The sequence below is a fragment of the Monodelphis domestica genome, chromosome 8 (assembly GCF_027887165.1).
Source record: "Monodelphis domestica isolate mMonDom1 chromosome 8, mMonDom1.pri, whole genome shotgun sequence".
Classification (NCBI taxonomy): domain Eukaryota; kingdom Metazoa; phylum Chordata; class Mammalia; order Didelphimorphia; family Didelphidae; genus Monodelphis; species Monodelphis domestica.
In genome coordinates this window covers 187,323,043-187,350,205 of record NC_077234.1, presented here as the reverse complement: position 1 = coordinate 187,350,205, position 27,163 = coordinate 187,323,043, and the positions used below count along the sequence as shown (strand labels likewise).

Sequence of the window (27,163 nt, the reverse complement as noted above, 5' to 3'; positions counted from 1 at the left end):
ATGACCAATATGAAAGTGTGTTTTGCCTAATCTAAAAAAAAAAGAGATCAAGGATAAAATCTACCCCATGCACTAAGGCCTAGAATATTTAAAAGATTTACTTAAAAGTCACACAGAGTTTGACTGCTAAACTGGAATTTGGAGCTCCTGGATTTGACTTCTAATAGTACCTGTTTCTGTAGAAACTTCCTAATTTCTAAGAAGAAATATTTACCTTCTCAGAGGTGTTGTTAATATTAATCTAATACATTTGTAAAGTTCTTTTCAACCAGTATTTTTACATCTGGAATTATTGTTACAATAATGATTATTTGTAATTATTTTCCAGAATCGTCAGACAGGCAGAAATTCAGCTTAGTGTGAAAATTTTATATTGGTTACATTCAATAACTGTCCCCTTTTATCCTTATCTCCTCCAACCCTTATCTTCCATCTTAGAATCAGTACTGTATTGGTTCTAAGGCAGAAGAGTGGTAAGGGCTAGGCAGTGGGGGTTAAGTGACTTGACTAGAGTCACACAGCTAGGAAGTATCTGAGGCCAAATTTGAACCTAGGACCTGGCTCTCAATCCACTGAGCCACCCAGCTGTCCCCACCCATTCTCTTTATGTTAAAAGATAAAGCAATCACCTATAGTAAATACACTGTGTCCCAAAAGTATTAGTTAAATTTTAAGAATGCTTAAAGCCTTTGGGGACATCCCATATATTTAGCTCCTTTCATCCTAATTCACAAATTTTCTCACCCAGAACCAATCAGCCCAGCCACACAAACAAAAAAGATAATAGAAAAAGACTTACTGTTTAACTTTTAAATATGTCTTGGTTTATTTTGTGCCTTGAACATGAGAAATGGCATTTGTTTTAATGGGTTTTATTCAAAGAGAAAGACTTTCAACATAATACATTCATTTCAACAAATTATTAAATACTGTATGAGCTATGTCATGCAAATTACCCAAGTCAGACAGATCATAGTGGAGAATTGAGACAAGAGGTGATTCACTGGAGAAGTAAACAGCAAACCACTCTAGTATTTTTACCAAGAAAACCTCATGGACAATATTAAAATGATAAAAAAAAAATGACATCAGAAGGTGAGTTCTTCAGTTTGGGAAGTGTCCAATATGTCACTGAGTAAGAGCAGAGGACAACTACAAGTAGCTCTAGAAAAAATGAAGTGACTGGGCCAAAGCTTAGCCAAGGATGTATCTGGTGACAAAAAGAAAGTCAGATGCCTCAAAGATCAATATTGCACTGTGAGTTTGGAATATAACACCTATGAACAAAATTGGATATAGTCAAACAAGAGGTGGAAAGTTTAAATATCAACATTTTGGGTGTATGTACTTTAATGGACAGGAATAGTGAATTTGTATTCAAGTGATCATTATATATACTACTGTGGGAAGGAATCCCTTAGAAGAAATTGAGTAGCACTTATAGTCAGTAAAAGAGTGAGAAAAGCAATATTGGGGCATGATCTCCAAAATGAAAAAATGATATTTGTTTGAATCCAAGGCAAATCTTTTAACATCACAGTAATATATGTCCATGCTCCGACTACTGATTCTAAAGAGTCCAAAGTTGCTCACTTCTCTGAAGACTTAGCATCCTCTAGAAATAAACATTTTTAAAAGATGCCACATTCATGACAGGGGATTAGAATGCCAAAGTAAGAAATCATAAGATAATTGGAATAATAGGTTAGTTTGGCCTTGGATTGCAAAATTAAGCAGGGCAGAGACTAATAGAGTTTTGTCAAGATAACTTCCTGGTCATCGCAAACACTCTTCTAAAAAAATCTTTATTTGTTTATTTAATTTAGAATATTTTTCCATGGTTACATGATTTGTATTCCTTCCCTCCCCCCCCCATAGCCAATGAGCAATTCAGCTATGTATTACATTTTTTATTGATCAAGACCTATTTCCATATTATTAATATTTGCAATAGACATTTAGAGTCTACATCCCCAATCATAGACCCATCAAACCATGTGATCAAGGAAATCAAACACTTTTTTAACAACCCCAAAAGCCAACTCTATAGATGGAACTCACCAGATGGTCAGTCTTAAAATCATATTGATTATATACTTTGCAATCAAATGCAGAGAAGCTCTATATAGTCAATTACAACAGGACCTGTAGCTGACTGTAACTCAGATTATGAGCTTCTTATTGCAAAATCTTGATTTAAATTGAAGGAAGTAGGAAAAAGTATCATATCATATAGATTCATGACCTAAATAACATCTCTTATGAATATGAAGTGGAGGTGATAAATAGATTCAAGGGATTAAATCTGGTAGAGTACCTGAAGAATTATGGGCAGAAGTTTATGATATAAATATAGGAGGCAGCAACAAAATATCCCAAAGAAAAAGAAGAGCAAGAAAGCAAAATAATAGACGGATGAGGCTTTTACAAATAACTGGGGAAAAACAGAAAGTGAAAAGGAAAGGAGAAAGGAAAAGATTTCCCAAACTAAATGCAGAATGTCAGATAATAGCAAGAAGAGATAAGATTTTCTTAAATGAGCAATGCAACAAAATAAAAGAAAACAAGAGATATCTAGGGAATGTTTCATGTAAAAATGGTCATGATAAAAGATAAAGATAGTAGAAAATTAACTGAAGTAGAAAAGATAAAGAAGAGGTGGCAAGAATATATAGAACTATATAAGATAGATCTTAACATCACTAATAACCATGATAGTGTAGTTGCTGATCTACAGCCATACATCCTAGAGAATTAAGTCAAGTGGGTCTTAAGAAGCATTGCTAATAATAAGGCTAGTGGAGGTAATGGAATTTTAACTGAACTATTTAAAATCCTTAAAAAAGATGCCTGTTAATATGCTACATTCAATATGCCAGTAAATTTGGAAAACTCAACAATAGCCAAGAGATCAATTTACATCCCAATCCTAAAGAACTTTCAAGTAACCAAACAGTTGCATTCATTTCACATGCCAGCAAAGTCATGCTTAAGATTCTGCAAGTTAGGCTTCAGTGAACCAAGAACTATCAGAAGTACAGGCTGGTTTTCAAAGAGGCAGAAGAACTAGAGACCAAATTGCCAACATTTGCTGGATTATGGAAAAAGTAAAAGAGTTGCAGAAAGATATCTTCTACTTCATTTACCACACTGAAGTCAATGACTGTATGGATCCCAACAAAATGTGGCAAATCCTCAAAGAGATGGAAGTATCAGATCATCTTGTCTCCTGAAAAACCTGTATTCAGTTCAAGTAGCAACAGAACAAAACTTGGAACAACTGATTGGTTTAAGATTGAAAAAGAAGTATTATGAGGCTGTCAATTGTCATATATTATCACTTTATTAATTTAATTTATATGCAAACTACATCATAAAAAATGCCAAGTCAGACAAATGAAAAGGCATAATTGAGACTGCCAGGAGAAATATCAATAATCTCAGATGTGCCGATGATACCACTCTGATGTCAGAAAATGAGGAAGAATTAATAAGCCTCAATGAAAGTGAAAGAGAAGAATATAAAAGCTGGCTTGAAGCTTAACATGAAAAAAACCAAAATCATGGCAACTAGTCCCATCACTTCCTGGCAAATTGGAGAAAAGCACTGTCAGATTTTAAGGTCTTGGGCTCAAAGATCATTGAAGCTAGTGACTACAGCCATGAAATTTAAAATGCTTGCTCCTTGGAAGGAAACCTAAAACAAGTATGGACAGCACACTAAAAAAGAGAGACATCACCTTGCCAACAAAGATCTGTATAGTCAAAGTTATGGTTTTCCAGGACTAGTGTATGGCTTTGAGAGTTAGACTCTTAAGGAAAGCTGAGCACCATAGAACACTTTCATTTTTTTTAAACCCTTACCTTCCATCTTAGAATCAATACTGTGTATTGGCTCCAAGGCAGAAGAGTGATAAGGGCTAGGCAACGGGGTTAAGTGACTTGCCCAGGATCACACAGCTGCGAAGTGTCTGAGGCCAGATTTGAACCTAGAACCTCCTGTCTCTAGACTTGGCACTCTATTCACTAAGCTACCAAGTTGCCCCCTGGAGAAAATTTTTGAAAGCTTCTTGAACATCAAAGAGATCAAATCAGTTGATACTTGAATCAGTTCAGACTATTCAATGAAAGGACAAATGCTGAAGCTTAAGTACTTTGGCCACATAATAAAAAGACAGGACTCATTGGAAAAGACCCTGATATTGGGAAAGATTGAAGGCAAAAGGAGAAAGGGATGGCAGGGAATGAGATGGATAGTGCCATGGAAGCAATGAATGTGAACTTGGAAAGACTTCAGAAGATAGTGGAACAATGGAACCTTGGCATGCTATGGTCCATGTGCAAATCACTGTGTTGGGATGATCCCAAAATGAATAAGATATAGTTCCTGACTTAAAGGAACCTAAATTTAGTAGGAATAATTAAATATAAAATATGATGGGATTTGACGAGCTGGATATGATTGATGAAAGCATACCAAATTTATATAAAATTGAATTACAAAATGGAAGGACATGCTATCTATTGGAGATAAAGATAGTCTAAGCAGGGAACACAAGGAAATTTCTTTGAATTTATGGAAATGGAATGAAATTATACCCAATCTTTCTAAACTTTATCATTATTATTCTTAGGATTTTGATTGGAAGGAGCCTTTGAAATTATCTAGTTCACTCTCTTTTCAACTGAAACTAAAAGAGTGATTCATCTGTAGTTTCAAAGTAGCAACTGTAGGATATGGGACTTGAACCCCCAATTCTTCTGAAATTCTATGTCTAGTGTTCTTTCTTTACCCCATGCTGTAGACTTCCTAGGCCTTATCTCATCAAAGTTTAGGTCAGTGGAGAAGCTCAGATTTCCTGATCTGTTCAAACTCAGAATCCTACATTGATTACCGTTCAGGATTTCTTTGCATGCTGGACAGAAAAAAATGGAAAAGTTTAGAATGAAGCCAGTCAATTGAAAGGAAACTGACATAATCCAAGAGAAGGCACTGGGTGGGAGAAAGGCTTGTCTGCCTCTCAGGAGATCTACACAAACACTTTCTTTTCTAAAATGGGTGCAGCCTCTCTGCCTGCCCAAGCATGGAATCTGTTGCTACTTCCCCACCCGCTCTCTCATTTGTATCTTCCTATGAAGGCAATAGAGCTTTCTTAGTTGTTAAACAGTAATAGTCTTTATGCTATTTTAAAACTGCCTATTTTTTGCTATTGGTCACTTGCCCCATGCAGTTGCCCTGAAGTAACATCCTAACCTAGCTATTCCAAGCAGAGTGGAGTTTTATTCTGTTGGGCAATGGAAAGAAGGGGCTGTCTGGAGTGAAGCACCATATGTTAGCCATTTGCCAAAAAGCCTAAAGCTGTTGCAGAACAGGGAAGTTTTGAGGCAGGCAGAGTTTGCAAGAGAGAAAGAGGGGGCCACTGTGCAGTGCAAAAGCTCTTTAAATAGACAACTTGTGTATTCTGTAGGCTTTACCATGAAAGAGAAATGGGCTGAGGCTAGTGCACATTTTAAAGGCTTTCTGAACTAGTGAAGTCACAAGCCAAACAGGATGTGTGTGTTCCTGAGCCTTAGGGGCCAGCAATCAGGAACAATGGGAGGAGGAATGCTGGATAAGTCCAGTAAGCAATTTCAGTTACAGTGGGAGGGTACTGGGACCCCAGACATCTAAGTCCTAGTAGTGTTTGTTGCTATTTTAATGTGGATATGATTTTAACATAAACAAACCATTCTCTACCCACCCATCCCCCCCAAAAACAAGGAAGCAGTTTGTCGGTATTTTTGGTAACATATCCTTCCCTTCAAAAAAAAAACCCACAAAAAACAATTCACACCCCCCCCCCCACCTCAAATAATGTAGAGCTCTCTCTTCTGATTTGCATGGCTAATGAAAACCTGGGAGACAGTATTTCTCTTAGGTACTTAATGATTTGAACTACCAGGTCAAAAATTGGTAAGTATAAATTATCATCAGTGTTTTATACCTTATGTGTGAACGGATAATGTTATGATGCTTGGATCATTTTTACCATTACAACATCTTTCAGATATATTCCTTTCTTTCCACTCATTCAGCATTGTCCTAGGTCAAGCCCTTTTCTCTTCTTGCCTGTTCTATTGCAATTGTCTCCCGTTTTGTCGCTTTGGCTCAAGTTTCTCCCCACTCCAATCTAATTTCCACTCAAATACCAAAGTGATTTTCCTAGTGTGTTTCTACCTATGCCAAATCCATCCCTCCGCCCATGCTCAATAAATCACAGTAGCTCTCTCTTGTCGCTGTGATCAAATATAAAATCATCTGTTGGGCATTTAAAGCTTTTCACAACCCAGCCTTTTCCTTCCTTTCCATTTACTCTATGATCTCAGCCAGACTCTCTAAACCCCAACTCTTCATTTGTACTAGCTGTCTTTCATGTCTGCAATGTTCTCCACTCTCACCTCTTTATCCTAGCTTCCTTGATGACTCAGCTCAAATCTCATCTTCTACAGAAGGCCTTTCCTGCTACCTTCACTCCCATTGTCTTCCCACAGAGATTTTCTATTTCCATCCTATATTAAATTTATGGGGCAATTTCCATGTTTTTCTCCTACCCTTACATTAGGCTTTTAGCTCCTTGAGAGCAGTAAAACACTTAATAAATTCCTGTTGATTGACTATACTTATTCATACTTAGTTCATGGAGAGATTTATAGTTGGTTGTCTAAAGACTTGGTATCTAATATACTTTTATCACTTAATGGGTCTTGATCAAAATTGTGAATTGAATACAAGAAGCCAGTGAAGTTTGGTGTTGATCAAAAGGTAAAGCAAAAATGTGTGTGTGTGTGTTGGGGGTAGTGTCGGGGTGGTGGTTATTGATATCTGATCTTGCATAATAAAGGTAGGAATATGGACCCTGCCTCCTTCATTTAGCTTCACTATATGCCCATCAAAGAAGATCTTGAAAATGGGGTTTACTTCAGACTCCCAGTCTCTATATAGCCCTCAAGGGGTCTGGAGACAGTTCCACAAATGGATTTGGAGATGGCAGTTAAACAAATAATTTTTTTATTCATTGTCAGATTGTTTGGTGTGGAAAAAAGAGATAATCTGAGACATTTTAATGGATTTTTTTTTTTTTGGTTTCTTGACTAGATGTGGTTAGCTCAGCTATCCACTAAAAAACTACCTGCCTTCAGCTAGGTGACTCAAGTAGATTGAGAGCCAAACCTGGAAATGGGACATCCTGGGTTCAAATCTGGCCTCTGACACTTCCTAGTTCTATGACCCTGGGCAAGTCACTTCACCCCCATTTCCTGGCCCTTAACTCTCTTCTTCTGCCTTGGAACCAATGCATAGACTTGATTCTAAGACAGAAGGTAAGGGTCAAAAAACAAACAAACCTGCCTTACAGTGTTGTTGAAAGATTTATTAGCCACCATCCCTTAGCAGATAGGAGCAGATTGTCAGATGGTTCTAAGAGCAGCAGATGACAACAGAGAACAGCTTCGTCTCTGGGCGACCAGGGAAGATGCTTTGCAGATGTTCTTTATGGTGATCAGAGGTGTGATACTCAGCACATAACGTCAGAAAGCGGCTCTGGAGTGTCAAAGATGATTTTCTAAGTCACATGTGTGTAAGCCACAAGTGTCCCTATATATGTATCTTTCATGTGCTTGTGTTAGGCACATTTTCCTTGTGTGTTCCTTTTCATGCATGTCCCCTGGTTATATGGGTTTTCACCATGTATATTCCTTTAAAATTTTTATTTTTTGTTACATTCAAGCTCTCCTTCTCCCCCTCCACTAGAGAAGACAGCATTTGCCTACAATATATGTGTTTATAAAACTGTCACCTTGCTTTTTTGTTTATCGGTTCTTACTCTGGACACATAAATTATTCCTCAAACAATATTTCTGTTGCTATATCTCTTGGTTCTGCTTGTGTCCCTCTTCATAATTTCATGTTCAAAATTAACCTGCCCCTCATTTCTTCAAGCACATTAGTATTCCATCACAATCATATGCCACAACTTATTTAGTCATTTCCCAATTGTTGGAAATTCCTCACTTTCTAGTTCTTTGCTACAGGAAGGAGAGCTGCTATAAATATTTTAGAACATTTAGGTTCTTTTCTTTTTTCTATGATCACCTTGGGACACAGACCCAACAGTGGTATTTCTGGGTCTAAGTTTTGCAACTCAACATATAATTCTAGATTGCTCTCCAAAATGATTGGAGCAGTTCACACTTCCACCTATGGTGTACTAGTGTTTGCGTTTTTCCACATCTCCCCCACCCCCAATATTTCTTACTTTGCTCTTTTAGTCAATCTGATAGGTGTGAGATGATATCTTAAAGTTGTTTTAGTTTGTATTTCTCTAATCAAAAACTATTTAGAGCATTTTTCATGTGGCCGTATATATGATATCTTCATCCAAAAACTGTCTTTTCATCTTTTTAGACCACTTCTAAATTGAGGAATGGTTTATATTCATATATTAGGAGGGGAGACCAGTATCCAAGAAAGAGTCTATACATTTTCCCCAGACCCTAATTTTCTGCTTTCCTTCTAATCTTCACTACATTAGTTTTATTTGTACAAACCCTTTTAAATGTAATGTAATAAAATTATCAATTTTATATCTCACCATACTTTCTATCTCTTGTACATGTATGCATGTACATGTATGTATACATGTATGATTCTTGATCATTCAACTCAATGTCTAAAAAATAACTCATTTTCTTTCCTTCTAAAGCCTATTTCTCATCCTAACTTCCCAATTTCTCTTGGGAACTTTACTGACTTTTTAGTCTCTCTGGCTCATAACCTCAGTCATCTTCAACGCTTCCCTTTTCCTGATCCTCCTTATTTTGCTAATCTCTAAGTCTTATCCATTTTATTTACCTCCATAACATTTCTTGTAATTGTCCCTTCTTTCCACTCACATGGCTGTCAACCTAATCCAGCCTTTTATTGCCTCTCACCTGAACAATTGTAATAGTCTCCTTGCTTCTAGTCTTTCCCTTCTCCAATTTATCCTCTCCACAGATACCAAACAAATACTCTTAAAGCACAGTTCTATGTTGCTCCCTTGCTCAAGAAAATGCAGTGGCTCCCTATTGCCTCTATATAACTAAATTCCTTTTCTTGATATTTAAAGGCCTTCACAATCTATACCTTTCCAGGCTCATATATTCTGTGTCCCTGCTTAAATAGCCTACTTGCTTTCTTCCATGGTATTCTACTTTGCATCTTATTCCTTTGCAGGTTGCCTCCCTTCTCAGCTCTGTCTCTTAAAATTTGTCTCCCTTAAAGGCTTAGTTCATGTGTCACCTCCTATATAAAGGCTTTTGTAGTCTTTCATCTTTTTTTCTTTTAAACCCTTACCTTCCACCTTAGAAGTTGACTCACCCAGGGTCACACAGCCAGGAAGTGTCTGAGGCAAGATTTGAAACCAGGACCTTCTGTCTCTAGACCTGGCTCTCAGTCCACTGAGTCACCCAGCTATCCCCAGTCTTTTAACTTTTAATGATCTTTCCCCTTCAAAATTACTTTATATTTTGTATTTACTCATCTGTGTACATATTATATCCAGAAGACTAAACTCTTGAGGAAAGGGATGGTTGTGCTTCTGTCTTTGAATCTCCAGGGCTTGGCATAGTGCCTTGCACACATTAGATGCTTAATAAATACTTGCTGAATGAATACATGTGTTTTCTAGTTATGTACTCTATTAAAGCATGTGGGAGGATCTTTTCTTTTTCTTTTCTATTTTCTCTCTCTCTCTTTTTAAACTAATGTCATTTGACTGTCTAATAAGTAGATGTTAATCCATAGAATTCCTTGATCCAGAAGTAGCTTTTTTAAAGGTCTCACAAATGACAGGGTACTAAGGATGTTATATAGGCAAATTTGGTCATCAGTATTTTTTTAAAACCCTCATCTTCCATCTTGGAATCAATACTGTGCATTGGTTCTAAGGCAGTAGAGTGGTAAGGGCTAGGCAATGGGGGTCAAGTGACTTGCCCAGGGTCACACAGCTGGGAAGTATCTGAGGCCAGATTTGAACCCAGGACCTCCCATCTCTAGGACTGGTTCTCAATCCACTGAGCTACCCAGCTGCCCCCAGTTATCAGTATTCTTGATCTTCTGTGCTATACCTTCTTTCTCTTTCTTTGGTGCCCTTCTTTTTCTTACTCCCATAAAATTATGCTATCAGGAAAGGAACTGAAACTTATTCGTTATGAAATGAGTATAAAACTCAATCATGTTGAATTATAAATACCTGGCAGTTTAAAATATTATCCCCTTCCAAAGATACATGCATTTTTAATAGATCTAGCATTTGAAGGTAAAAGGATAATCCTGCATTTCATACAGCAGTTAGAAAGTAGTTGAGGGTTTTTTTGTTTTGTTTTGTTTTGTTTTCGTAGGAAGGGAATTTTTAAAATAGTGGAACCTACTGTCATTCCTGAACTCATATATTATAGTATAGCATTTGCATACTTAACCTCTACATGAGGCAGTTCTGATTTTGTGATACTGGAGAGATCATAAACAGCGTGCTTAGGTCTCAGTTGACCCATGAGGAAAGGACAAAAACTTTCATTCAGGACTATCTTTAATCAGGAAAGCAGATGAAATTGTCTTGGGACCCTTTAGCCTTTCTTCTGTTTTTGTCTTGGTATGACTTTTGCCCTATTCTATATATGTCTATTGAGTTTATGCTGAACCTATGGCTGTTCTAGGTCTTGGGTCTACTTTTACCAAAGGTGTACTGTAGGATAAAGTAAGTGTGTGTGTGTGTGGGGGGGGGGGGGGGGGTTGGGTTTGAAGTAAAATTTTATATCCTCTTTAGGCTGAGATTAAAATGATTCTGAATCATTTTTTACTGTTCCTAATTACAGTTAATCAATTTTGTCCTGTAACTGCCTAAGTCATAGTTATTCGTTTTTGAATTTAGTGCAGAAATTCAGCTGGCCTGTATTGTGTTAGATTTAGAAATCCAATTCTCTTGCTTATTCTCTAATTCTTGCTGCTATCCTTGCTGGATGCAGTGGAAACCACTGATTCTAGTCTAGTATCTTAACTATCCTTCAAGGATGTCTGGTTTGCTATCCAAAGCAGTCTGGCTCATTATCTTTTAACCTTGCAGATGGGCTCAGACACTGAACACTCCTTAGTCACAGGAGGGAAGAAGAGGCTCATTGCTAATCTCTAATCTATTGTTCCCCTTGCCTCAACTATATAACCAGTCAGTTTGTCCTCAACCCCAGGATGCCACAACCAATTTTATTCGTTGTTCTATCTTTTTAAAAAAGAATTTAGTCTTCATTTAGGGATCTTTGGCATAAATCAAGGGAAGCCACTGACCCTTTTATTAATAGGCTTGGCACCCTGTGAATGAATTGTTTTCTTGCTTAGAAACATGCCTTAGTCTTTGTTGAATTTGACTAATACCAGTGCTCTTTACTATCTGTCTGCCCTAAATCAAATCACAGCCTTTTAAGGCCTCACTCCATTCTTCATTAAAGTGAAGGCTGGACTAGATGGCTTCTAATGGTCCATTGCTAGCTTCAGTCCTAAATCCTAAGACTCCATTGTCTCACTTATCTTTACTCCATTATCCCTTCCCCACCTCCTCTTAAGAAGACTTAGTTGTTGCTTGAGAAGCAAGAATTTATACCTTTGCCCCTCAATGAATGGGTTATATAGTGCTTTAGTTCTTCTTAACCATCTTTTGCTACTCCTAAAAGAAAAAATATCTAACTGAATTCTGGTTTGATCTTGATTCTAAAAAATATTAAATTCTATTTCTATCTTTTGTCTTTTTTTTAAATAAGTTTTTATTGATGCCTTTTGTTTTTTATGTCTAACTTTTCTCTTTACAATGACCTACATTTCCCATTGTCTCTTTCTCAAATCCCTCCATTAGCCATCACTTAGAACAAAAAGAGAGAGAGTGAGAAGAAAAAGAAAATTCCAGAAAAACCAATCAGCACATCAGAAAAAGTGCTACTACATGTAGTGTCCCACACCCATGGACCTCTGCAGAGGAATGAGCAGGAACTCTTATAACATGTCTTCTTTGAAGTCAAGATTTATATTTTGCAACATTCAGTTTCAATTGGGGGGGGGTTCTTTCCATTTATATTGTTCTAGTCATTATGTATATTGTTTTTCTTGGCTTTGATTTATTTCACTCTGTATCATTTCATGTAAGTCCATCCTTCTATGCATTCATCATATTTGTCATTTCTTGCCATAGTGTAATATTTCATTACATTTTTGCACCACATTTAGTCATTCTTCAATTAATAGATACGTTTTATTCCCAGTGCTTTGCTACCATCAATTGTGATGCTACAAATATTTTATTATATGTCAATTGTTTTCTTTCTCCTCCTCTTCTCATTTTCTTTTTTCCTTCTCCTTCTCTTGCTTTTAGTGACCTCCTTGGGAGTGATATGTTTAGCAGTTGGATTTCTGGGACAAATACTTTGGTAATTATAACCATTTTATCTGCCTAATTATGAACTTTTTCAGAATGATTATGCCAAATTATATGTTTACTAACAATCCTTTAATATGTCTGTCTTTCCACAACCCCTTCAATACTGACTATTCTTTAATTTGTTGGTTGTGAAAAATATTTATAGTCATGTTCTTTGTGGTGGAAAAAATTGGAAAATGGGGGGATGCCCTTCGATTGGGGAATGGCTGAACAAATTGTGGTATATGTTGGTGATGGAATACTATTGTGCTAAAAGGAATAATAAAGTGGAGGAATTCCATGGAGACTGGAACGACCTCTAGGAAGTGATGCAGAGTGAAAGAAGAACCAGGAGAACATTGTACACAGAGACTGATATACTGTGGTACAATCGAAGGTAATGGAGTTTTCTACTAGCAGCAATATATGACCCAGAACAATTCTGAGGGACTTATGAGAAAGAACTCTATCCACATCCAGAGGAAGAACTGTGGGAGCAGAAACACAGAAGAAAAGCAACTACTTGATCACATGGTTCAATGGGGATATGATTGAGGATGTAGACTCTAAGTCATCACCCTAGTTCAGATATTAATAATATGGAAATAGGTCTTGATCAATGACACATGTAAAACCCAGTGGCATTGCTCATTGGCTACAGGAGGGGGATGGGAGGAGGGGAGAGAAAGAACATGAATCATGTAACCATGGAAAAATTTTCTTAATTAAATAAATTTTTTTTAATTGTTGGCTGTGAAGTGAACTTCAAAGTAATTTTTATTTTCATTTCTCTTATTTTTAGTGAACTATAATTGTCTTCCATATGGTTTTTAGAAGTTTGCAATAAAAATTTTCCCAATAAATATAGGTGCAAATTAAGGATTTCTCTTTTCACTGCCATTATTTGTTATAGTTCTAGGAATGCTCATAATAGCAAACAGACAAGAGAACAAAATTAAGGGCTGAACATTAGAGGAAGAGGAGACAAAATTACCCCTATTTGCTGTTGACTTGATGATGTACTTTTAAAATCCTAGAGAATCAACAAAGAAACTAATTAAAACAACAAGTTCACAAAGCTGTGGCCTACAAATAAAACCACAAAAATCAGGAGCATTTCTACATAATAACAATATTCAGGAGGCAGAAAATTGGAAGAAAGTCACATTCAGAATAACTACACCATACATAAAATATTTGGGAGTCAATCTACCAAAACAGTACTATTCAGTAACTGTGTAGATACAACAACAAAACTCTTCTTAAAGAAATAAAAATAGAAATAAAAAACGGCTTAAATAGTTGAAGAAATGTTGGGTATTAATGGCTGTGCTAGGCAAATAGAGTAAGTATATATATATATACTACCAAAGTTAATTTATAGACAGTGCTGTAACAATCAAAGTAGGAATATTTTATATTTTTTATATTTTATTTATTAAATAATAAATAAAATACTGATATATTTTACATATTTTATAAAGACAGAAAAAAATAATAACCCCTTTCCCCTTCATTTGAAGGGGGAAAAATCCAGAATATTAAAATAAATAATGAAAAAGGTAGGAATGAAAAGGAAATAGTACTTCTTACCTTCAAACTATATTTTAAAGCTGCTTGCTATTATTTGCTTAGTTGTGTTTAACTCTTCATGACCCCAAGGACAACCATGGGTCTTTTTGGGTAGGGATACTGGAGTGGTTTGTCATTTCCTTCTCCAGTGAATCCTTCTGTCAGGTAATCAGAGTTAGGGTCACACAGCTAAGAGGTGTCTGAAGCTAGATTTGCCCTCAAATCTTCCTGACTGCAGGACCAGTGAACCACAGCTATATTTTAAAATAGCATTAATCAAAACTCTTTGGTGTTGGTTAAAAAATAGAAAGGTAGATCAGTGGTAAAGACTAAACTAGGAAGAATTAAAAAATAATTGAAGTCAATATTAGTTATTTGAAAAATCCCAAAATATAAATTACCTAGATAAGAGCTTGGAAAAAAAGAATTTTATTCTATTTGAAAAGAACTTCTATTAGAAAGCAGGATGATAGAAATTCAAAATGGATGGGTATCCTGAAAATTGAAGATCATTATATTAAATAGTTGAAAGAGAAGCAAATAACATACCTTTTTTCACAGCCAGAGGCAAGATATGCATTCTTAACAAAATAAGAGATGAAGACAGTTATAAAAGATAGATAATTTGATTATATGAAAATGAAATGCTTTTGCACAAACACAATATGGGCATTGAGAACAAGAAAAGAAGTGGTCTACTGGGGAAAAAAAATCTTTGTATCAAATCTCTGATAAAGATTTTATATTCAATATATATAGACAACTAACAGAAATATATAAAGTCCAATCTTCAATAAGTGGTCAAAATATATGAATAAATAGGTCTCAAAGGATTCTGTTTTTAGAAGAGTCTGTCCTTTGCCTTCCTGTCCTTTCAACCTTTCCACATAATATCTCTAACCTCCCTAATAGGATTTCAGAAGTCAGTGAGAGCACATGGTTACCTTGTGTTTGTTTCCTTCACCAAGAACAAAGGTTCAAATATTAGAAAAGTTTTGCATTTTCCTCTCAAAGCTCTGTTATACAGGCATTTAGGTTTCTTCAATTGAGAATATTTTCTTAAAATACCCAAGGAGAGTTATTTCAATGACTAAAAAAATCCTTCTATTTTATGGAATTGCATTGGAGTGATTATGTATGTGTGTGTGTGGGGGGGGGGCTTTGTATCCCCAGTTTCTGGATAAAGATGGAGTAATTTTCTTTTTCAGTTTTGCATATCATAAATGTAGGATTATTTTTCCTTTAGATTTATTAATGTTTGTGCCTAGACAAGTGGCAAAGATATCATGAAGGGAAGAGGAGATCCTCTAAGATTGTCTAAGCATAGTTAAAGGGCAAGTGGGATAGTTTGGGTATGCTTTCTCAAATAGTGTGGGACAATAGTAGGAATCTATTTTTATTAAGACAGAAAATCTCCCCAACAGTCAGGAGGGAAGGAAATAAAGGAATGGATGGCCCTGGTGCTGGCCACATAGGGCCTCATAAATTAGGTGAAGGAAATGAGCCATATCCTGGCTCTACCTTTTTTTCTCATGAGTCCTTGGGCAAGTCATAATTTCTCTGCTTCTTAGGTTCCTCATCTGTAAAATGGCTGAGAGTTGAAGAGAGGGAAGGGGAAGGAGAATGTGTACATTAGTTGGACTGTGTGTCTCCTAAAAACCTTTATAACTTTAGATCTGTGATTCTAATGTTAAACTGTGTAGGGCCTAGCCCAAATCTCTGAAGCACTCTGCTGGGGATTTCCTTCCAAGTTGACAGGAAACAATGAATCTCTTCATTTTACCATTTAATCTCTGAATTAATTTCCTAACCTTTGAGTCAATTTCATAACAAGTCACCCAAAATTGCTCTCTCCAAAGTCACTAATAATCTGTTAATCGCCAAATCTAGTCCTCGTCCTTGATCTCTCCATGCATCCTATAGTATTTGACACTGTGACCACCTTCTTTTTCTGGACAATTTCTTCTCAGGGTTTTTGTGACACTGTTCTCAATGGGTTCTCCTCCCTTTCTAATTCTTAGACGCCTTTATAGGATCATCATCCATGTCCTGCTAATGATGGGACCTCTAACTTTGTCTCTTTTCTCCATCTATACTCATGCTCTTGGTGAGTGCATTAGCTGTCATAACTCAGCTATAATCTTTATGTATATGACTTCTAAATCTTTATATCCATATTAATCTCAGTTCTGAGTTACAGGTCACATCACAAGAAACATTAGTTATTCAAATTGCTGGTCCTATAGGTACCTCCAACAACATGCTCAAAAGAGATCTCATCTTTCATTATCTTTAACATTCCCTGTTACTGTTGAATGTACCACCATGCTTCCAACCAAACCTTGATGTTCCTTGGCTCCTCACTCTCCTTCTTACACTCAGTTGCCAAATCTGGTCCTCTCTGATATGCCCCTTTATTTCCACTCTAGTTCAGGTCTTCATTAGCTCTTGTTTAGACTATTTGGTTTACTTATCTCAAGCCTCTCCCCATGCAGCCACTAAAGTGATTTTCTTTTAAATTCAGGTCTGCCCATGCCAATCTGTAATCTCTAGTGATTCCCTATAACCTCTTGGATCAAATAAATGTAAGCACCACTCTGTTTGACATTGAAAACTCTTCACATCTAGGCCCTTCTTCCCTTTCTAGTCTTCTCCATATTGTCCATGATCAGTCAAATTGACCTGCTTGACATTCTTCTTTCTGTGTACCTTTGCAGTTGCTGTCTAACATGATCCTTCTCATTACTTGAGTTTCCAGCAGCACATGATTTCCTTCAAAACTCATTTCAAATACTCTTTACAGCATGCGAGCTGTCCCCATGCTCCCAGCCGCTAATGACTTTCCTCCAAGATTTGCCTGTAGTGAATTTGTATAGATTTTGTATCTTCATGTCATCACCCCCACTGAAATGTCAGCTCCTTGAGAGAATGTATTGTTTTACTTCTGTTGTTAGGCTTGCTGTAATGCCTGGCACATGACAGGTGATTAACAAATATTTGGGTTTTTATTGAATGATTTAACCAGTTTAAAAACACTTATTGTACTCATCATCTCCATCTTTTTCACAAGAACAGTATGAGCTACTTTATCTATTGTTTTCTTAAAATATAGTTAAACTTCCCAATTTGGAAGTCAGGAAGACCTTGGGTCCACATCCTACCTCTGCCACTTTCTGAGATTTTATCCATAAGCTATTCACTTAATCTTTCTGTGGCTCAGTTTCCTGATCTATAAAATGAAGATAATTTGAGTGGTACTTAACCCACAGGGCTTTTGTGAGGCTCAAATCAGAGAATGCAATCTTAAAATCTTTAAATTAAAATCTTTAAAATCTTTTTTAAAATGCTACTTGTCATTTAAAAGAATAAAAATTTAAGATTTAATTTAGTCACTGCTATTATAAAGTGCTCGCCTCAGGGTGGCTGCTAAGTGGTTCAGTGAATTGAGAGACAGTAGTACAGACCGAAGGTCCTGGGTTCAAATTTGAACTCAAGACACTTCCGCAAGTCACTTAGTCCCCATTGCCTAGCCCTTACCTGTCTTCTGCCTTGGAACCAATACACAGTATTGAATCCAAGACAGAAGGGTTCTTAAAAAAAAAAAAGTTGGTCTTAATGTTAGAAAGATTTAGATAAAAGGTCACTTAACCGCTCAGTGTCCCCAGTCAACTAGCTCTCTGACTATAAATTGCAAGGTGATTGCCGATTTGCATTGGCAAAGCGGAATTGCTCAAGGACTCACAGATCTGTCTGATCTAATACGAAACGAAACAAAAGCCAACCAAACCCCAAATTTCTAACGTCTAGCTTTTTTTTAACAAACCCGCCATCATCTAACCCCGGCCCCTTCGCTCCTTGGCGCTCTCTACGCAGGCCCTATCCCCAAGGTCCGTTACCATGACTCCCGCATCCTGGGGGCTGGGCTCCCACCCCCAACGCCTAGCGGGACTCAGGGGCGGAGCTTTGAGGGCTGGGCCTCCGAGTCTCCCGCCCCAACGGTGCATTTGGACGGTTCTCTGAGCTGTCCGGCTGTAAGAGGGGGTTAGTGAGGACTCTCTAGGGACCTAGGTTGGGCTTGGGGGCACAGGCTCAGTCCCTCTCTGTTTACCAACCGACACTTTTTAAGACACTCACACCAAAGTCAGAAATGTGCGTTTTCTTTCTTTTCGCGTCTCGGCCCGGAGGAAATGGAAAGTGACCAAGTAATTCCCTTAATTTCTTCGTTTTGGTTCATCAGTCTCCTGACTGGAGCGAGTTGTTTTTACCTTCTCTGATCTCTAACTCTTACCTGGACTGTGATTTTCCACCTCTGCTTTCCCGGAAGATCATGTTTGCCAAAACTTCAGAAGACTTGTTCACTACCATAAAAGACCCTGAATTATCCTCATACTTCCCAAATGCCTAATCCCTATCCCCTAACCCTCCAGCCCTCCACCCCTTATCTGCAACCCCTTCTCCCACCCCCCTCCCCCTAACCCCTCCCCATCCAAGTTCTGAGACTCTGGATTATCCGGTACCCAGCATCCTCTCGGACCCAGCCTTTCAAGATTCCATTCTCTGTTGGCTTGTCTCATTGGCTGCTGCTCATAAAGCATCTCCTTCAGGATTGAACGTCCTGCCCTAGGAAGGGTTTTTTCCCTGACTCCTGGAGAAATCACCTACTGTCCCGTATTTAGTTATAATACTTGGAGGACTTGTGAGTCTACTTGTCTATCCCTGAACCTAGTAGCCCCACCTAGCTCAAGGGATTTCTAAAATGTGTTCCTATGATCATTAATAAATCTCTTTTTTCCATAACAGTGCAAACATTAATGTAAATAATTTGGTGAAATAAGTAGTTTTGCTTGTCATTAATTAGCTATAATTATTTTAAAAGCAGATACCAGGTGTAATAATGCCCCCTCAGAATCATTACCATCCTTTTCATTTGTTCAAATGAAATTTTGAATATTTTTATAAACTCCTCTTTGACAACTACCATTTGTGTTCTTGACATATTCTTATAAGCATTATTAAGAAGGACTGATCTTTGTCAGTAATTCAGTCAATGAAGTGGCTTGGGTAATCAAACCAGGGAAAAACTGTTAGGGGTCAAAAAGGGGGTGTGATTATGAAGTCACTAATTTATTGTCCTGCTAATGAATTGACTTTGGAAAAAATTCAAAAGCAATAAGATTTCCTTCCTATAAGGTAAACCTTAGGTTTACCTTACATCCCCAAATTTTAGAAGTGTTTCAGGGCAAACTGTAAGCAGGAAAATTCCCTTGCTTCCTTGCATCCTTGTGACCACTAACCCTAAAACATCAAAAACTCCTGATAAGACCCTGCTACCTCAAAGGGAAAGTCCCCTGAGAGAATTATCCTCCTTGGATCATCCTTTAGGTTTTGAGATAGACACAGAGATACACCTCCAGTCTATGCTTTGATACCATTGGGTTGTATCTAAGACATCTATCTGTCCCCTAAACTATGAGGATCACCCCTCTGTCTTCAGGCTGATCCCAGTCAGATGACCAATCCCCCCTTGTGCCTGATTTCATGCGCCCCTGAAGTCATGTATCACCTGTTGTAAAGAGCATAAAGTCCCCAGAAGTGATGTCCTCAAGGAGCAGCTTTCCATCTATGCTGACCTCCCAGCCAAATTCAACATGAGTTCTAAAGTAATAAAGTTCTCTTTCTATTTCTAAGTAAAGTTATGGAGTCTTGCATTCTTGCAAAGGATATCCTTCCTGATCCCAGAGGGTTCACCTCAAGCCCCCCACAACACTAGCAGTTATGATGAAGAAAGGCTAAAGGAGGTGATGTTTAAGCTGTCTCATGAAGAAAGAAAAACACTAGAAGGTCCTGCAATAATCCAGGTGAATGGGGATATAGGATGTGGCTTGAAATAAGGATGTAGCTATGGGCATATATAGCCAAGACATTGTAGAGATGGAAATGACAGCATTTGGCAATTAATTAAATGTTTAGATGAAAAATAGTGGAGATATGAGGATAATGGCAAATGTATAAGCCTGGAAGATTCTAAGAATAGTGGTTCCTCTGATAAAAGGTTTTGGAGAAAGATAATGAGTTCTTTTTGGGCATGTTCAGTTTAAATGCCTCCTGAGCAATCTATTTGAAATGTCCTATAGGAAGTCAGTGATGCAGTACTGAAACATCCTATATAGAATTCATACTGGATATGTTACTCTGCATAAGCCACTTAATGTCCCAATGACCAGGCCACTTTCAAAGACTCTTAAACTGTAGACAAGTGGCCAGGTTTTTTTGCATCTAGTTTTCCCACAGTCATTTCCTGATTACCCTCCCTTAATACCCCCACCCCTCCACTTGCCTATCATGACCCTCCTTTGAAACATAGAAAAACAGTAAAATTAAACTGGCTGACCCAGGGACCTTGTCTAATGGCGTATGCAACATTTCTCACCCATAGACTCCTATCTTATCTTTCCAAGTGTAAAAAGTAGACTCGAATACAGGACTACAAACCCCACGAGCCTTTGCTCCACTTCCCCAGAATGCCTTGTAATCTCACCTGGCCCAAGATCGAGAAGGTATTTAAGCTGATTGAAAGGCTTTTGAGGGTCTCTCTCACTTGGCTTTTTTGGACTTCCATTTTGGAGCAGACGTGGCTTTTTTTCATAATGTAGGTGAGGTTGTGTCTAGGCCACTCTATGGCCTGGACACGTGTTTCTTATCCTGTATTTTCCTTAATCCTTAATCTTCAATAAACCTCTAAAAAAATATAATACTCCTTGCAGAGAGAAACTAATTTCTACCTGCCTCAGTCACCAAATATTTCCCTAAATTTTAATCTTTACACAAGCCCGGGGAAGTGTGTCCTCTGGGATTAAGGTTAGTCATTAACTGCTTTTTAATTGTTTTTTTGTTTGTTTGTTTGTTTAGTAGATATTACTGTACTCATTGAAAAACAGTAAGTTTTCAGAATGAAATTTAAAGGGACAAAGGGAATTGAGCCTGATGGATTAAGGTGATGGGATGGGTTTCCTGGCAAGCATGGTAGCTGGATGCCTAAGGAACAGAGAGAGGTAGGCCTGCCCATTGGACTTGGCTTCTGTGGAATTGAGAAGCAGTGGGCCATTCCACTCTGTTGGTATTGCCTCTGCTCCTTCCAGCTTCCCCCACCAGAATCTTTACTGACACTTGAATCTGCTAGACTCGTTCACACTAAGGTATTAGGGACCGAATGTTATTCCTCTCCTCTGTATTCTCCCTTCGTCTCCCCCTACTTTAAATGAGAATTCTAGCGCCCAGCACACTGCCTGGCACATAGTGAGTGCTGAATAAATGCTTCCTAATTGATGGGACTCCTACAATTATGGACATGCTTACAAGCTAAAAGTGTCATTTCAAGCTGTCAACTTGGAAAAACACCAAACCACTGGAGTAGTCGGGAAGACCAAATCTTTAATCAGGGCCAGAGACCAGGCTTAATATTTGGCCACCACACAGAGCCAAAGCTCCGATCCTCTGGTCCCAGCGCCTCTGGGAAAACCCACTGCCAGAGAAGATTTCCCAAAGAATAATAGAACTTGGGGACTTATGTCCCTTTGGGGAATTAAATACAGCAAACATAGCCAGCAGACTTGGGGAAGAGGCTGTAGCCAGAGGCTGGTCTCCCTGGGAATGGATCTCTGCTACTGTAGGGGAAACCCTTAAGACAAAAAAGGATGACTGAGGACTTGAGCATTTCTATCACTCCTATTCAGGATACTTAATGGATGCTGGGTGATCCATTTTTCAGTCTAAGACTAAGTCAGTTTGGGGCTTGCTTCCCCTAAAGGCAAGTTCCCAAGGGACAGGAGCAAACTCAGGGCTCCCCAAACCCAAACCTTCAATGGGAGCATGGGAGGTAAACGTTTTAGGATAGGAGGATTACCTGGGTGCCTTACAAACTGGAGCAGAGCATCACCAAAGCCAAGTATTCAGATACGTCAGAGGACCCAAGTTAAAATTCTGTCTTTGTCACCACTTGCTACCTGTGTGACTTTAGGCAAGTTGACCTCCATTTTCCCATCTGTAAAATGGGAAGTTTGGGTTAGAGCAGAGATGACTGCAAACAGCCAGCAAAATTCCCAAGTAAAGCCCAAACTCCAAAAAATTTAACCAGGTAATGTTTAACAAAATAAATAAAAATACAATAAACAGAGATACTTAAAGGTTTGTCGTTTTTCTAAGGCAATGTACTGGGGCTCCCACAGTGGATGGGGTACTGGTCCTAGAGTTAGGAAGATGTCTTCTGAAATTTATATCAGGCTTCATAAGATACTTCCAAGTTGTGTAATCCAGGGAAAGTCGCCTTAACCCCCATTGCCTAGCCCTTATCCCCCTTTGCCTTGGAACCTATAATTAGTATCAATTCTAAGACAAAAAGCAAGGGTTTAACAAAATATAAAAGAGAAAGAAAATTACTTTAGAAGCTCTGTGTCTCTGCTAACCAAAAATGTATGCCTTTTTCTTTTGGAATATAAAGAATGATGTTCTTACAACTGTAGGACCCCCTTGAAGCCTGGACTGGAAAGCTTCTTCCTCTGTTAGGAGTTTCTACTGTTACCATCTTTCCTTGCTTGCTGAGCATTCCCAAGATGCTTTAAACAAGAAATGATTATTTAGAGGAAACCTTTTGTTTATGTGTCAAGGAATGAAGCAAGAATGGATTTAGGTTTCTGGTAGTTGTGTTTATTTGTTGAGAGCACATGTTTCTACTTGCCACCCTGTAGGGAGAAGAATGCCAAGGCAAGGGCCCTGGCAAACAGCATCTTAACAATACTCCCCTGTCCCTCCCAAGCCTTGGGGGAGAGTTGGGGAGGAGGGGATAGGAATATTCTCAGGAGTGTGTTACATTTGGGTTTGATTCTGTTCGAAAGCAGGTCTCAGAGGACCAATTTGTGCCCATTGGGCTCAACCTAGAAAAGACCTGAATGCCCGAGTCAACCTTGGAATTGGATGGGCCTCTGGGGTTGGGCGAGGGTGATGCCAGGTTTGCTTCTGAGTTGTTCTGAATGCATTCTTCTCAGACGCTGACTTCCATTTCTACTGTAGGACATGGCAACTATTTCCAGCAGGTGGCAGATGTTAATCACTCCTGTTTTACAAAGTCTGAATAAGAAGGGGGAAATCTCTAATAGTTGACTTAGCTATTTAAATACTGGATGTGATATACTTGCAAAGCAGTCGATGCCAAATTATGTGATAAAGTGATAAAAGAACCATGTGTGGTTGGCATAAATTAGTACTTGAGAGTTATAATGTGTAATTAAAAAGAGCACACATTCTAGTTTTGATAAATGTTGAGACTAGTGAGCACAGATCTGAAAGAACAATGGCTGCTAGTCTAAAGAAAGTTAGCAACTAAAAAAACTATTGTGGATGATATATCAATATTGTTTCACTGCTGTTCAAAATTATGAGATAGTATTCTCTGGAATTCCATGTATGGTTGAGGTTAGCCCAATTCAAGAAATAATAAAAACATCGACTCTTATTTCTGCAGTGTTTCACAAAGTACTCTATAATCACAACAACCCCCGTAGGTAGTTGACACAAGAATTTTAAAGATGAGGAAACTGAGCCTCCAAGAGTGTAAATGACTTGTTCATTCAAGATCACATCACAAACATCTGTTCATACCAGCATTCAAACCCAGGGTTGAATGATTTGAAGATTATTACTGTTTTCATTACCTCATACCCATGAGGACTGAGGTTGGAGAAAAGGATATAATCCTGGGAAGGGAGCAATTACTATACAAAGATGAAGGAAAGCTCTTCAGTCAAGAAAGAAGAAAGGTAGAAGGGGATGTTCCCTAAATCTAAGAAATAAGAGGGAAGGGAGAGAACATGAATCATGTAACCATGGGAAAATATTTTTAAAATAAAATTTTATTTTAAAAAAGGATTAATTCACAGCTGAGTGGAGAAGAGACTGGAGTGACTAAAGATAGGGTTAAACAGATAGTCTGGAAGTTAGGAAGTCCAGGGTTAAAAAAAATCCAAGAAATCATTAAGCTTATTGATGTGTTTATTCATTTCCAATGCATAACCATTGATTTATTTATTCCATTCCAGTGTATTAGAACTAGTAGCCCCCTTTGGGTCCCAAGTTTCCTGAGGCCAGTAATTGTCTCACTTGTATATTCTCATTTCTAGCATATATTAGTAGATACTAATAAATGCTTGCTGAGGGGCAGCTAGATGGCCCAGTAGATAGAGAGCCAGGCATAGAAATAGGAGGTCCTAGGTTCAAATGTGGCCTCTGATGAAACTGTGTGACCTTGGGCAAGTCACTTAATCCCAATTTCCTAACCCTTACCATTCTTCTGCTTTGGAACTGACACTTAGTATTGACTCTAAGACAGAGAGTGAGGGTTTAAAAAAAATCTTTCAAAGTTATTTTTCTCTAGAATGCTATTTTCTTTTCTTCTCTTCTTTCCTTCCTCCTTCCCTTCCTCCCTCCCTCCCTCCCTCCCTTCTTCCCTCTCTCTCTCTCTCTCTCTCTCTCTCTCTCTCTCTCTCTCTCTCTCTCTCTCTCTCTCTCTCTCTCTCTCTCTTTCTTTCTTTTTTTAATTTTTATTTGGTCATTTCCAAACATTATTCATTGGAAACAAAGATCATTTTCTTTTCTTCCCTCCCCTCCCTCCCACCACCTCTCCCATAGCCCACGAGCAATTCCACTGGGTATCACATGTGCTCTTGATTCAAACCCATTTCCCTGTTGTTGGTATCTGCACCAGAGTGTTCATTTAGAGTCTCTCCTCAGTTATATCCCCTCAACCCCTGTAGTCAAGCAGTTGCCTTTCATCGGTATTTTCACTCCCACAGTTTATCTTCTGCTTGTGGATATTGTTTTTCTCCTAGATCCCTGCAGATTGTTCAGGGACATTACACTGCCACTAATGGAGAAGTCCATTACGTTTGATTATACCACAGTGTATCAGTCTCTGTGTACAATGTTCTCCTGGTTCTGCTCCTTTCGCTCTGCATCACTTCCTGGAGGTCGTTCCAGTCTCCTTGGAATTCCTCCACTTTATTATTCCTTTAAGCACAATAGTATTCCATCACCAACAGATACCACAATTTGTTCAGCCATTCCCCAATTGAAGGGCATCCCCTCGTTTTCCAATTTTTGGCCACCACAAAGAGTGCAGCTGTGAATATTTTTGTACATGTCTTTTTCTTTATTATCTTTTTGGGGTACAAGCCCAGTAGTGCTATGGCTGGATCAAAGGGCAGACAGTCTATGCCCTTTGGGCATAGTTCCAAATTGCCCTCCAGAATGATTGGACCAATTCACAACTCCACCAGCAATGAATTAGTGTCCCTACTTTGCCACATCCCTTCCAGCATTCATTACTTTCCATAGCTGTCATGTTAGCCAATCTGCTAGGTGTGAGGTGATACCTCAGAGTTGTTTTGATTTGCATCTCTCTGATTATAAGAGATGTCTTTCTTTCTTTCTTCCTTTCTTTCTTCCTTCCTTCCTTCCTTTCTTTCTTTCTTTCTTTCTTTCTTTCTTTCTTTCTTTCTTTCTTTCTTTCTTTCTTTCTTTCTTTCTTTCTTTCTTTCTTTCTTTCTTTCTTTCTTTCTTTCTTTCTTTCTTTCTTTCTTTCTTTCTTTCTTTCTTTCTTTCTTTCTTTCTTTCTTTCTTTCTTTCTTTCTTTCTTTCTTTCTTTCCTAAGGCAGAAGAATGCTAAGGGCATAGTGGGTGGGGGGTCAAATGATTTGCCCAAGTCACATACCTAGGAAGCATCTTTGGTCAGAGTTGAAACCAGGACCTCCCATCTACAGGTCTGTCTCTAACTACTGAGAAAGCTAGCCGCACCCCCCCCCCCATGTTACTGCTTATGTATAACTATCTTAGTTCTGCTGATGTCACTCTATATCATTTTGTAGGGAATCTTCCCCTCTTAATCTGTTAATTTTATTTCTTCTTATGGTATAATAATCCCATTACATTTATATACTATTATTTGTTTAGTTATTCCCCAATAAATGGAAATTCTCTTAGTTTTCAATTTGGAACTACTATGAAAAGGGCATCTATTAATTTTTTTGAACATGTAGGTTCACTGGATTATTTTGAAGAAAGTTCTATATAAAACTGAAAGTGTAATCAGTGATTTTTATTACTGTTTCCTGAGTCACACAACTAGTGTGAATGGTCACCAGCCCTGTCTTCTTCTTCCTTATCTAGCCCCTTTCATTGTACTTCTTATCGTGAGATGATGCTGACTGAAAATATGTTGTTTAGCTTCAGAAAAAGTTAAATAAATTCACAAGTGACAGATCTGTACAGTATTCAGTTATAAAGAGAAATGGGAACATTTGGAATAACATTCCTTATCTTTTGAGATTGACATCAGAAGAAAACTGTCTTTCTCTCTGGGCATCTCTCTTTGATATCAGAGACAGGGGAAGTCTTGGAGCTCCACTCCCAGACAAGAGCCTAATTAGCCTAGCCTGGGATTAGTGCTCATCAGCAGCTATTGCTTCTCCCAATCTAATCAGCTGGGGCTAGTCCTTTGACTCCTTCCTGCCCCCCACAGATAGGCACAGACTAGAACCAAACTTCCAATACTCTGAAGTCTTTTTTCTCCTGGGGACACAAAAATAAGACACGAGTGACATTTTCCTCTTACCAGTGCCTGAAGCTTCTACTCAGAGGGAGACTCACAAACTCACACACTGTCAGCTATGCAGGCAAGTGAGATTTGATGGAGGCAGCATCTACAACCACTCAGGAAAAATACAATAATACCCAGTGGAACCAGCTGTCCAGACAAGACTATATGAACTCAGGAAAAGGCTTTTTCTTACCCAAAATGCACAGCAGAGCTATACATCAAATACTAGAATATATTAAATCTGAAAGAAAGCAGTAATGTGTGGGCATTGCCATAGGGAAAATTCAGGATGATCACATAGCTTAAAAGTATTCTAATCAGTAGAAAGCTTTTTCCCCTCTATTTCTTGTGGCCTATCAAAGGGAACTATGGTTAAGAGCCCAACCCCAATCAAAATTTAATTGAGAAATATTTAACAAACTAAATAAAAATACAGTAGAATATAGGTAATGTTGATATATTAATA

The 27,163-nt window shown here is 38.1% G+C and overlaps 1 protein-coding gene and 1 long non-coding RNA gene across 4 annotated transcripts in view; one reads left to right on the top strand and one right to left on the bottom strand.

The window, feature by feature from the left end:
* The window catches only part of LOC103102877 (uncharacterized), an 89,754-nt gene extending 76,517 nt beyond the window's left edge, over window positions 1-13,237 (top strand). Inside the window, exons 2-3 of the long non-coding RNA XR_471312.3 lie at window positions 12,435-12,489; window positions 12,757-13,237. This is a non-coding gene — a long non-coding RNA (uncharacterized LOC103102877). The remainder of the gene's footprint in view (window positions 1-12,434; window positions 12,490-12,756) is intronic.
* CFAP97D2 (CFAP97 domain containing 2) overlaps window positions 1-18,506 on the bottom strand; it is a 54,540-nt gene extending 36,034 nt beyond the window's left edge. For 2 of the 3 annotated variants that reach the window (XM_056807580.1, XM_007501228.3), the window contains exon 1: window positions 18,340-18,506. The gene's annotated coding sequence lies outside the window, so the exon portion shown is untranslated. Of the gene's footprint in view, window positions 1-18,185; window positions 18,205-18,339 lie in introns of those variants that run through there. The other variant, XM_056807581.1, reaches the window with a different exon arrangement.
* Between the last annotated feature and the right edge of the window lie 8,657 nt (window positions 18,507-27,163).